Genomic DNA, 12,114 nt, shown 5'->3' with positions numbered 1-12,114 from the left:
ACTCCGCTGCCACCTCCAGCTCTACTGTCCATTGTCCGCCTGACAGTGAGCGGCCTTGTTCGGGCCGAGGACGGCGCTGGTGTGGCACGCTCCCTCTGTAAATGATAAAAGAGAGCGAGGGAGTTGAGCTGAAAGCGCGAGCCTTGTTTGGCCGATCGCGCTGGACGCACGATGGTGAGCTGATCGGAAGGCGCCTCTCTCCCCTGACAGTAACTTCTCTGATCAGTCAGATAAAAAAGAAGAAAGAATTTGTTTGATGTTGCGATTTGAATAAATACCATGATGTTAATCGTTTTACAGTGTTAATCACATTTGGTGATAACACATCTGTGGTTTGTGTGTGTGTGACTACATTTGTGCCAGCATGAGCACATCAAATCCGTAAATATGAGAGAGGTTATATGCACCAGCTTCAATCTGATGTTTACATTTTTTGACACTCTTTGTCTCTTTTGAGTAACAAAAGTACATTACTAAGTCACATGTGATTGAGATCCATGTATAGGCTTGGAATTGTCTAAAAAGTTTGCATTCAAGAGGCCAGTATGGTGCATCTCTGTCAATATTCACTGATGATTGAATCTTACCCAGCTGATTTTGAAGCATACAGTTTGAAACGTGCAGATGAACAGCTTAGTATTTGTTTCCTGGAATTCCGCTGGGATCCACATCTGGAATTGATTTTTTTTCTTTTACTTTTACTGCACTATGAAAACTCGGGAGTCTGAGCTAAAAGTTGAAATGAGCAGCGGCAACTCAGACGTTGTGATTTTACCCAAACCCTCTGACTGTCAGGTAGCCTGGAGAGAAGCTTCAAGGTGGTAAACTTGTAAGCATCTGGCTAAGCCTCTAAACAGCTCTGAAAAAGTATAGGAAAAGAATGTTTCTGAGCCCCAACTGAGTGTTTTTAAACCAGATGCCTTGTCCTTCTTTCATGATCTGTTCTATTAGATATCGATGTTTGATATATTTGATCTGACGTGTCCATTTGATCATGCGTTCCACCTTAACCGGCTGAGACAGTTTGGGGTCTTTTGTAATGTAAATTCGACATCCTATGGCCCATGTCCTTTGAAGGATGGAAGAGACTCAGACAGACCTAGACAGAGAATTTTCTCAGGAATTCACTGTAGGTGTCACACAGACAAAGCGTGCCCCCCTCCCTCGTCAAAAAAAAAAAGAAGAATCCTGCTTTCTGCCACACCATATGGAGAATTGTCCCAATTTCTGTTCCTTTAAATCAAATGCAGCACTTCTCAAGTCAGACCTTTTGTAGCAGATACCACATGCGATTTGGGCTCTTGTGTGGCGACGCAAACTTTGTGACTTTTTGATATCTTGGTGAGTGCTGTCTGACAAGTTTCTGTCACTCACGCTCTCTCCTTTCTCTCTCCCAACCAGCAAGCATATTTTCTACACCATCGATTGATTAGCATACATCAAGCCCCTGTCGTCATAGAAAAACTTCATTTGAATCTTCAGTACTTTCTCTGTGTCTTTCAAGCAGCAGCTGTCAGCCACATCAACACTAGACATGCTCTGCGCCAGACAAAGTTAAATTGAAGCACACTCTAACACTATATATAGATAAAATGTCACTTCTTTCAAGAGACAAGGCACCTTCGAAGTCGTCAATACAGACTGCTTTATCATGGGCAAAATAACTTTGAAAGCGGAGAAGAGAGAAAAGATGAAACGATTATTCTCTCTTCCCACTTTGTGCTTGAAAGAGGGAAAAGGCGCGATTATTCTAAAGTGGGTAGAAGCGTTTAAGGGGCTTGCTTTTTGATCTGCCTGTCCATCAACGAAAACGAAGAGCACCTCCTGATGCTTCTGATCGTTAGGTGTCCTCAAAGTGTCTCAAAGTCTCTTTGTTATGGCTGAGTGCGTCGATTAAAGGGAGGAATATCATTTATTCATTTTGCCATTGAGCAAAAGAAAGAAAGGATTCAAGAGCTTAGCGTTCATTTTCGTCAAACTCTTGAGGTGCGGTGATGAAGTCAGCTTTCTTTTCAGAGACGAGCGGAGTTGAGGTAAAAAGATGTGGAGCGAAAGTTTTTGCTCGGCAAATTTTGAAAGGCCCCAACTGATCTTTGAGATAAAGTAAATGGTGTTCAAACTTTATTAAACTTTTCTTTTAGCGGCACGCTGCAGGATGACACATCTGAGGAGGATTGTGTCTAACAAGGTGTAACTGACGGTTGTGGCTAATGCATAAACATATGCCCATCACCCCGCCCACACAATCTCTCTCCTTCTATTATGTCTGTATCCGTCTCATGCTGCACACGCGTACACAAAGGCACATGCCGACCGAGGAAATATCGGAAGATTAAGTATATGTTTATTGGGATGTGTCAAATGGATTTTAAGCATGTGGGTACACAGAGCGTGCTAGGGTGTGTCTGGTTCGTCTTTTCACCAGAAGACAATGCTATATTCATCTTTGCTCCATTTTTCAGTTGTGGTATCTGATTTTTAACATGCCTCTCGGTCTGGAAGTCCCTTCCATTCCTACTGTTTCGTTCTTTTTCTTCATTTCTTCTTTTTTTTTTTTCAAATGCTCAATCCTGTTGCGAGGTATCTCTTAGAAGTTGAAAAGTTCTTTTCAAGCCCAAAGTTTTTGCCGTCTTCACTTTTCAACTGGCAAGATGAATATCGGTGGGACAAAGCGTAGAAAGGAAAGGCTTTTGACAAGACTTCTGAAGGCCCACGAGCTCGTCCTGTCTCTCCCTTTTGCAGTTTTCCCATAACTGGCTTTCTCGCACGGCTGCTGAAAAGACACAGAATCAAATGCAAACTGAGAAGTCGCAGTCTTTTAAGATACATCAGTGAGGCCCTTGTGGAGATGCTGCTCTGCTTAGGTTTTTCACAAGTTTTGAAAAATGAGAAATTGGTGCATTCTCTCTTGTGATATCAGAGTGGCTGACAGTAAGTTCATGTTCTGTACGTGCAGGAAGACAATGCAATGAATACATGACCTGGAGCAAAACCGAGTGCTGAGGTGCAACCTGGATTTATATGTCAGCTCTTTTAAGTGAAACAACAATTTTGCTGTCATGAAATCACAGAAGCAGTGCTTACTTTAAATGAAACAGACCTTTCCCTCATTCATAGGACTGTGTGTGATACGAGAGCAATGAATCAGCGCACTTATCACGTAAAGCAACATAAGTACTCGATACTTTCTTTTCTTTTCTGACAGCCGTGCGTTGCTCTATGCAGCTTGTGCTGTCTGGTCAGTCTGTGTTAGATATTTGAAGTCTAAACACTCAATTTTTTGTGTTCACAGAAGATGGGTGTGGGTGGGTTGGGGTGGATTGGGGGACTGTGGTTTAACACTTTCAAGAATCACTTTGTGGGGCGACATCGCCGGGCAGCCTCGAGAAAAACCTGAAATAGCTGAAACTAGACCTCTGTGCAAATAATCACCCTGGGCCTCTGTAAACCATCATGTTTATGCATTGTAAATTGTGAAAAGGAATGCTTTAACATTGTGTGGCGTATGTATTTCAAGGCTTTGAACATTGGATGGTATCCGAATTTCACCCACACAACCACAGGCTTTTGCTCTCGCCTTTGACTGAAATATCGTTCAGATTCCAAAGAGACTAAAAAAGAGCAAGATTTTTTTTTGTTGTTTTTTTTTTTGAGGCTGCCTAAAGAATGTGTCTGAAATTATTCCCAAGCTGCTTTCATGCATTTAGCTACCACTGCTGCAGGTTCAGAAACCCTCCACAGGCTTCTCGGTATTCTAAGTTTTTCTTTGGTGACCATGCATTTTTGAAATTACACAACATGCTTGGGAAGATTTGTGCCTCTGCTTCAAAAATGTTCTGAATCCAGAGAAGACATAATCGTTCAGTCCACCAGTTCCATTAAACTAGACTTACATAGTGAGAATGAGGTGCTCGTATATGCACACAAAATGAGATATATTTAGATACTAAGAAAGGTTGCAGTCATTGCGCCGGTCATCTACGTCCTATCTGTAAATTACTTAATTTGCAACACACCTCCTCATCTAATGTATGTTTAGGAACCCTCATGGACACTTTGTGGAAACAGAAACCTAAATGTCTGTCAACCAGTGACTGAGAGATTTATAGGTTTTATCTTCATAACTTCTCTTAAAATTTAGATTCATTGGTATTTAAGCAAATTCAGAAGTAGATTGACTGAACCAATAAACCTTATTCTTTTTAAAAATAATACATTTAACATTTTCTCTGACTAAATATGTCCATATTTTGAAACATTTTTGTTTTATTTACAACATTTTACACCCCTTAGTAGCTATCTTGGCTAATGTCTGATAATACCACCAGATTTGCTGTGTTGGAGTTTACAGTGTGCCACCTGTCGCGTTTTGATTTCTGAGGCCAAAGGAAAGCTGCCTCTTCACTTGGTAAATACTCGGCTACATTCAAGTCAAGTCAAGTGGCTTTATTGTCATTTCAACCATGAGCAGTGGTACAGTACACAGTGAAACGTACGACAACGTTCCTCCAAGACCATGATGCTACATATAACAGACAATCAACACAGGACTACATAGTGCAAGTGTGAAAAAATTGCAAAAAGCAAAAACAGTGCAACACCAGACAGAACAGAACGATACAGAAACAAGACAGTGCGATAGAAAAGTGCAACAATGACTAGCTAGTTGTCCGGTTTGATTGGGTGTCATTTGGTTTCAGTGGTCATAAAAACAGTTAAGGTGAACTGAGAGATGGTACAAAAAGGTCACTGGTGTTACCCTATGAAAATGACCTAAATTTGCATCTAATTAGTAATGCATTTATTTAATTTTTTTCATCAATATGCCACAGATGGTATGAGCCATAAACTCTTCCGAAGTAATAGCAGCCTAGTTGATCACATGGTGATATTGTATTTAAGGCCCAGAAATCCAAAGCTTTAGCTCTGACACAATAAAGTCCTTTACACAGTGAACATATAAAGGTTTTGCAAATATTTTGTGCATCAAATATGTTTGTGGCTCACCTACTCTTAATGCAGCCATTCACGCCAACTGCATAACTTTGCTGGACAAATGAATTTAGTTAGTTATTTTGCTCCAAGCTCAATTTTGTTTTTGTTTTTTTAATGCGAATAGACAGATCGGTCCAATCAGATCACTACATTACCTCAGACTCAAAGCTAGACACTGCTCTGGGTCAGTCGGCCCTCTGAAATTATTTCTCTGCCTCAGATATGGTCCCATCTCTGCTAACAAGCGTTCAAACTGCCCCAATGACATCTTGAAAAATGTATGAAAGTGTTCGTGATACAACTCCTGGATCAAAGCATTAAATTCTCTCTGCTGCTGAACTTCTCATGAGATGGACCCAGAATCTCAGTTTATTACTTTTCTTGTTTAGAAGCATTAGGACCAGATCTTCATCACTTGATGTTGATATCATTTTGTTTGCATTTTTTTAGGATGAATTTTTCGCAAAACACAATCTTCTCTCTGTTTATATACATTTCAGGACAAGTATGTGTCTGAAAAAGTCAGAGTTTTGTTTCGTTTTTTCCCAATGTGCTTGGTGAGTAATGTAATGGTGTCTAAATCTGCACGTATGTGGGTATTTTTTAATGGAAATTTCCATTTTTCTGTTTTCTGCAAAAAATCTGTTTTTTGCAGAAAACCTGGTGGACAGAATTTCACCAGTGCTTATGCACATGAGATCTGTTAAAGTATTAATTAATATCAAAAGTGCCTATTGATTGGTGCATGTTGGCATGGTCTATTGAGTCCATGACTGTGTGCTGTCTGCACATTGTCCTCAATTTCCATTTGTCACAACCGGAGACTGTTCACGAGAAAAACACTGGAAATAATCATTTGTTCACAGTTACCTTTAACTGCTATGTTCTCACATTGACTTAATTACACATAATGCAGTCTGTACTCATATGCTGGGAGGTTAAAGTCCATTTAATGTCAGAGCCAACTGATTCATACATTTCACATTTATAGCTCCACGGGATAATGCATGTCAGACTTGGTATAGCACAAACCCTGGCAAAATATATTCTGTTAAGATCATGAATTTGTACATCTTGCAAAAAGTATGCTCAGTACTGTCCCAGTTTAATTTTAGTTGATTCAAATGCGTTCCGCTGTCGAGGAAAAAATGGCCGAACCCACAAGTGCTTTTGTAACTTTGTCTTTTATTAACTATAATGCTCTAAGTAAATACTCACCATTCAGACAGACACCAGAGAATGTACTGAACTTTTGTTCGAGTTAGATCTTAAAACTCAGTCATGCCTGCACTGCTTTGATCTCGTCACACTGATAGATGTACACATTCATGCATTCCCATGAATGCACATGTATACACTTACACACGCCCAGGTCAAATCCTCTTTTTTGTGAAAGAGCAAAGGGATTTTTATCAGGCAGAAAAGCACGTAGCGACTTTTTGGAACTTTGAAGCTCGAAAGGGGGCACCGAAAGGAAATATGATAAGTTATGTCTGTGGAATGTCTCTGCAACAATGTGCAAACATTTTGAACTCTCACCTCATTTGCTGGTTGCTGAACTCTTTTTGTAATCGCTCGGGCGTTCCTGTGCATTTGAAAACTTGAATCTAGATTTTCTTCAAACCCTCAAGTCTGTATAGTATCACAGATTATCTCACAGCTCAGTGTCTTACAGAAGCATCTACACAAAGCCTTCTATATGGGACTACCTTTGATAAAACATGCTGTAAGCAAAAGAGCATTTTTAATTTGTTGTTGACTGTGTTTGTTTTTTATAGGTGTCGGCTAAAATTTGGGGGAAGACGTCATAAGAACTGAACTTAAATGCTTCAATAGGTAAGTCCATGTCTATGGTTTTTCTCTGGGATTTGAAGTTGTTGTCACATTAAGATGCCACTGGCATTCAGTCTTTGAGACAATTAATTTGCATCATGAGCCCTTTTAAAAAGCTTATTTCTGGAACATGAATTGTCATCCACGTTATATGCATCTGTTGTCACGCTGACAAATGAATCCCCTTCATTCTCGCCAAACTGCACATAACTGTTTAACCCCTTTGATTTCAAGTTTGGAACTACAGTCATTCTTCTTTGTGCTGCTGGTTTGCAATGAAGGGACGACGTGAACTGAAGGGGAGAGAAAGATGGTGGATGACTCAAAACCTTGAGTTTTATAATCAGCATTTTAAACCCCAAGGCTGCCAAGGATGCAGTACAGTCATTTGACTGAAATGCACATTATTAATATGCTTTTCACAAATTCTAACACAGATGAATTTGACATATACTTTTTTGAAGACTACCACATTCCCCTGTTGTTATATCACAGTGCTTCAAGTCGAGCCACAAACTTTAAGTATCGTACAAACTGAACATTTCAAGGTTTTTATCTTGATATATGAGTCCATTTTATCTTATGTTATATTTTTGATTGTATCTTGCTTAATTGGGAAAAGTTGGTAAAACCATTATAAGAAATCCACTTGTTCATACAATAGACCTATTCTTTTGTTTCTGGCCTCCACTTTCAACTCATAGAGAGTTCAGTGTAGCTCTTCCCAACAATTAATTGGAGCACCTGGGCTTCCATTAAAAAAAAAAAAAAAGTTACACGTTAGCTTAAAGCTACTTTTGGGGACTTTAGGAACCACAAGTAGGCCTGAGGCCTCTGAGGGCAAAGTACTCCATTAGGATAACATACATATGAGGTCTGAGATGATGACATGTACTACCAACTTGTCAATCACAAGGTAGGCCCACTCTAACCACAGCCCTTTTGACTTAAATGCAGACCATTGTTTATAAAATGAAGATTTTGATAAAGGAAAGAAAGGCTTGCTTTCCCCATAAGCTTCTATACAACTAGACTTATTTTTGCAACCACAGGAATTGTCAACTGAAACTATTTTAAGTAATCTTACCCAAAAGCTACATCCATGTTTCAATAGATTAGTTTGCAACAGTTAACCAACTAAGACTGGAAATATATAGAGAGCAGTGTGATTTGATGATGTCGGTTGAGCTTCAGGTTCTCAAATGTTGGCATTTGATTCATTTCTTCGTCATATTTTGAAATGATGGTCAGTCCAAAAGAAACCTTTTCAAGATTTTATTTAATGAATAACTGGCAGATTTGAGGTAGTAGTGTCATGTATTACTAATATTAAATTATGATATAACTGTTTTGTTGACTACAAAGTAATAACCATGAGACATGATGGCCAAAAATATGGCTCAAAGGTTACAGCTGTGCTAAACAAGAAATGCTTTCTAATAATGATAAGTCTGGAATTTTGTGATGGAAAATGTGCAGGGACCCTGATTAAGAGGATTCTTAACACACACACACACACACACACACACACACACACACACACACACACACACACACACACACACACACACACACCATTAGTCCCCAGAGCTCCAGCTGCCCAGGGCTCTAAAGTCACGTTGTCCCAGTGTGATTGAAGGTCCAGCTGGTAGACCAGCCCTTTTGATCCCTTTCCCTTTTATGAGAAAGACAAACAGCTCCTCGTAGTCACCCACACTGGAGTGATTGATACACAAGCACACACACACACACCCATGCACGCACACACACACAGAAGCACACACACACACAGGCACACACACACACAGGCACACACCATGGTTACATAGAGGCAGACACACATATGCAGACAGGCACATGTGCACACAGGGAACGGGACATGCAAATGCACACACACACACACACAGATATGTATATACATATATATACACACACATGCACATTTTCTTAATGGATGGCCTCTCTTCCACTGTAATCACTCTGCTAATGACCTGCTTGAACTCTGAATGAAACCCAGAGGGTGAGAACAAAAGGTGGGGAGAGCTACAGTTGAAGTCATGCAGCATGTGAACACAGCTGGCTGGAAAGATTGATTGTGGTTTGTTGTTAGATTTTAATAATCTGAGAGTTTTGGTGGTACTGGCTTTGTAATTGGTTTAGATATTTTACTCCATCGTGTATAATCAAGTCCCTGCCAGTTGACAATTTGGCTAAAGTTTGAATGAACTTCCAACACTGGAAACCAGAGACAGAGGTTTTATCTTTTAAAATACTACAAGATGAACACTGAACTGTTGAATCACCAGCTGAACTGTAGCATGCTTCGACCTGGACTCAGCTTAAAAACAATACAAACTGGTCAACTTTTAAACAAAATCAGATGATTGCTGTTTACATGGGCATGATTAAGTGCGTGTAGAATGTCCAGCCTATTCGGTTAGGGAGTGATATCATCACAACAAGATTCCTTGTCTAATCCCAATCAAACAGAATATGGTAGTAATAACTAAAGGGATGAATCATCTGAATAATAAGAGATGAATTTGAAAAAGTCATGCTGATTCATTCATGTCACCACCACAACCCCCACTTCTGAACAAGAGGTTTTGTTCGTATGTAAATCTGTGCAGGCTACCCATTAAGCATCGTATAAGGAAATGTAGAAGCCTAACCAGTATTACTTAGAAAGTTACAGCCATATTCCAAAAAGTGTATCATGTCATTGCAAAATCATTCGTTAAAATGTTGTTATTTCTTGTCTGAAAGCCCAGGAATCTTTTTCTCTTTTACTTTAACTAGAAAGATCTGTTGCATGTATTTTAGAAGTCATCAGTTGCTTGTGTTCATTGAGCTGTCCAGATTTTGTTGTGTGGGGCCAGAAAATACCTGATCTTGATATAACCGTTTTTTACTTCTAGCATTATTTATCTGGTCTGCTGCTGGTGGGTTTTGTCTTGAATGAGTAACTTTAGCCTGTTGGTAGGTGGGTTCCATGCAATGTGATGGCATCATTAAACATCATGCATAATTTAACTTTTGTGGATACAAATGAGATGTTGTTGTGAAATTAAGACAATGCATAAATGCTAGTCGACACGATGATAATATACTGTCTGATATAAATGAGAACCTTTAGGGACCCGTGTACCAAGTTTGGTTGCCCAACTACTGATGAGAGACACATTTAATGTTTCATATTGAGTAACAGAGTAAAGGCGCCATAGCACAGCACCTTTTTCCTGTATTTATTTTAGTTGTTCCAACCCCCAAAAATGGACTGAACTTTTCTAATGTAGTTTCTGTAGTTAAACTGATTTGGGCTAGCGTAAATTAATAATAGGATATAAAAGGTTTTATACTGAGCAGCAACTTTAGAACCACAGCACCAGAAAGATGCTTCTAATCATAGTTAAACTATTTTAAATTTACATTTACTTATAATGTGAAGCCACTGAAAGAGGAGGGCAAAACGTGCTCCATGGAAACAATGTTGTGTAATAAATTTAAGAAAAAAAAACATTTATTTTGATAGAAAGTCAACATATGAACCACTTAACACATTGGCAACCTTTTACCTGGTTTCAAGATAAAACAATCCTGTGAGCCAAATGACTTGTTAGGATCATTTCAGGCTACTTTAACAGATGAAGCGTTTAGCATATGGGTCTGGAGCTTTTGGCTATGATATAAACACAGTTAAGCATTAATATAACTGTTTATTTTATGTGGACAGCATGGATCCCTGTATTCCTAACCATGAGTCATTCTGTGATTTGCAAGGTAATATCCAACCTGAATGTTTAAAGTGGGGTTTTCCAGTAACTGCCTTCTTTTTTAAGTTGTGCCCCTTGCGCCTATTTTCCCCTTTGGCAAACTGAGAGAACAATAGAGGGGACAAAAGCTAGACGATAATAAAGAAGAAGAGAATGTGCAGCCGAATCTTCATTTCCTTGGTGTCTACTGCCCCAGAGGCCGTTACAGGGCCTCCTTATATGGGACCGATCCACGCATGGGATTCAGAACTGAAATGAAACTGAACTTTGATGGGATTTCCCTGCAGCTAAAGTAGTGGGCACTGCGCGGTGGATGACAAAGAGCTTCCGCACGGTGTCATCCTTCTCATTTTTGCACCACAGGGCGTCGGGATGTCTGGGTTTGTTTTTAGACGGGCAGTTTGTAATGATAATCTGAGTGAGCAAAGAAGAGACTAATGCGCTGATGGTTATTTCAGAGTGTATATATAGAAGAGTTGGAGAACTCAAGGGACGGTGGCGAGTAGATGGACAGGATGAAGGACAAATGCAGACAGAAGCAGAATATAAATAAAGATGGAAAAAATGAGTTGGAAATCCACAGGCAGACAGAACGGCAAAGGAAAATCAACAAAGAGATATGGGAGAGCAGAGAAGGACAAATGAAATAAAAAGGACAGAGATAGAAATAAAAAATCTAGATACTGGGAGTCCTTAGAGGTCAGACTCTTTTTCTCTCTCTCGCTCAGTTTCTCTTACAGTAATCCCTCTAGTAGCAGTTAGTTGTCAGGCTCCTCCATAAATCAACGTTTGTATGAAATACCAGCAGGAGCCAAAGGTCAAAGGAGAAAATTAGCAGCTGTCTTTTCCTCTCCTTTCATGTTAGCCGGGGGGCTAATCACCAAGTGCCGCATCAGCCTCATTTCCACTTTAAAACAAACTCCCCGACAAGCCAGGGAGGAGCTGTTTGCCCGCTCTTACATTTTATGGCACCGGGTTTTATTCTGAGATTGAGGAGGGGGGGGATTGGTGGTAGAGGAGTTAAGGGTGAAAGGGTGGGCTCCTATCCCCCAACCCCACCACACTTTCTCACATCTTTTCTCTTACTCCACTTTCACCTATCACATCGTCTTCAGGTGTGGGAGGGCAAACAGCGGAGCATGCTCCTTTCGCACTGCTTTGTTGACACATTTGAGCTGCCGCCGGAGGACCAGTAATAACTGACAGCCTGCTTTCCCCTCAGCTCAACTCCAAGGTGGTTTTGATTGTTGATATGGGTCCCGGTGAACCTTGATGACCTTTTCACTCCCACAATCTATTATTCCCCCAGCTTACCGTTAGGGCTTCCCAGTAGTCAAAACGTTTGCATCTTTGGAATAGACGTGGCATTACTGGCTAGCATTAGTAGACTGAAAGTTTCAGAAGTGTTTCCAAAAATGCTGAAGGGTGAAGTATATTAATTTATTTTTGTTCTTCAGGAACTGGAACGCATTGAAAATCATTTTCTTACTGCTGTTTTTCTCTTGCTGTGCCC

The 12,114-nt window shown here is 40.0% G+C and overlaps 1 protein-coding gene across 3 annotated transcripts in view; it reads left to right on the top strand.

Annotated features, from left to right (window-relative positions):
- The window catches only part of LOC120716856 (axin-2-like), an 86,560-nt gene that overhangs the window by 45,005 nt on the left and 29,441 nt on the right, over positions 1–12,114 (top strand). For all 3 annotated transcript variants that reach the window (XM_040004514.1, XM_040004515.1, XM_040004513.1), the window contains exon 6: positions 6,774–6,831. The gene's annotated coding sequence lies outside the window, so the exon portion shown is untranslated. The remainder of the gene's footprint in view (positions 1–6,773; positions 6,832–12,114) is intronic.

Source organism: Simochromis diagramma, unplaced genomic scaffold (genome assembly GCF_900408965.1).
Source record: "Simochromis diagramma unplaced genomic scaffold, fSimDia1.1 OVJJ01000487.1, whole genome shotgun sequence".
Taxonomy (NCBI): Eukaryota; Metazoa; Chordata; class Actinopteri; order Cichliformes; family Cichlidae; genus Simochromis; species Simochromis diagramma.
Note: the sequence above shows the minus strand (reverse complement) of the source record. Positions and strands in the feature narration are given on the sequence as shown.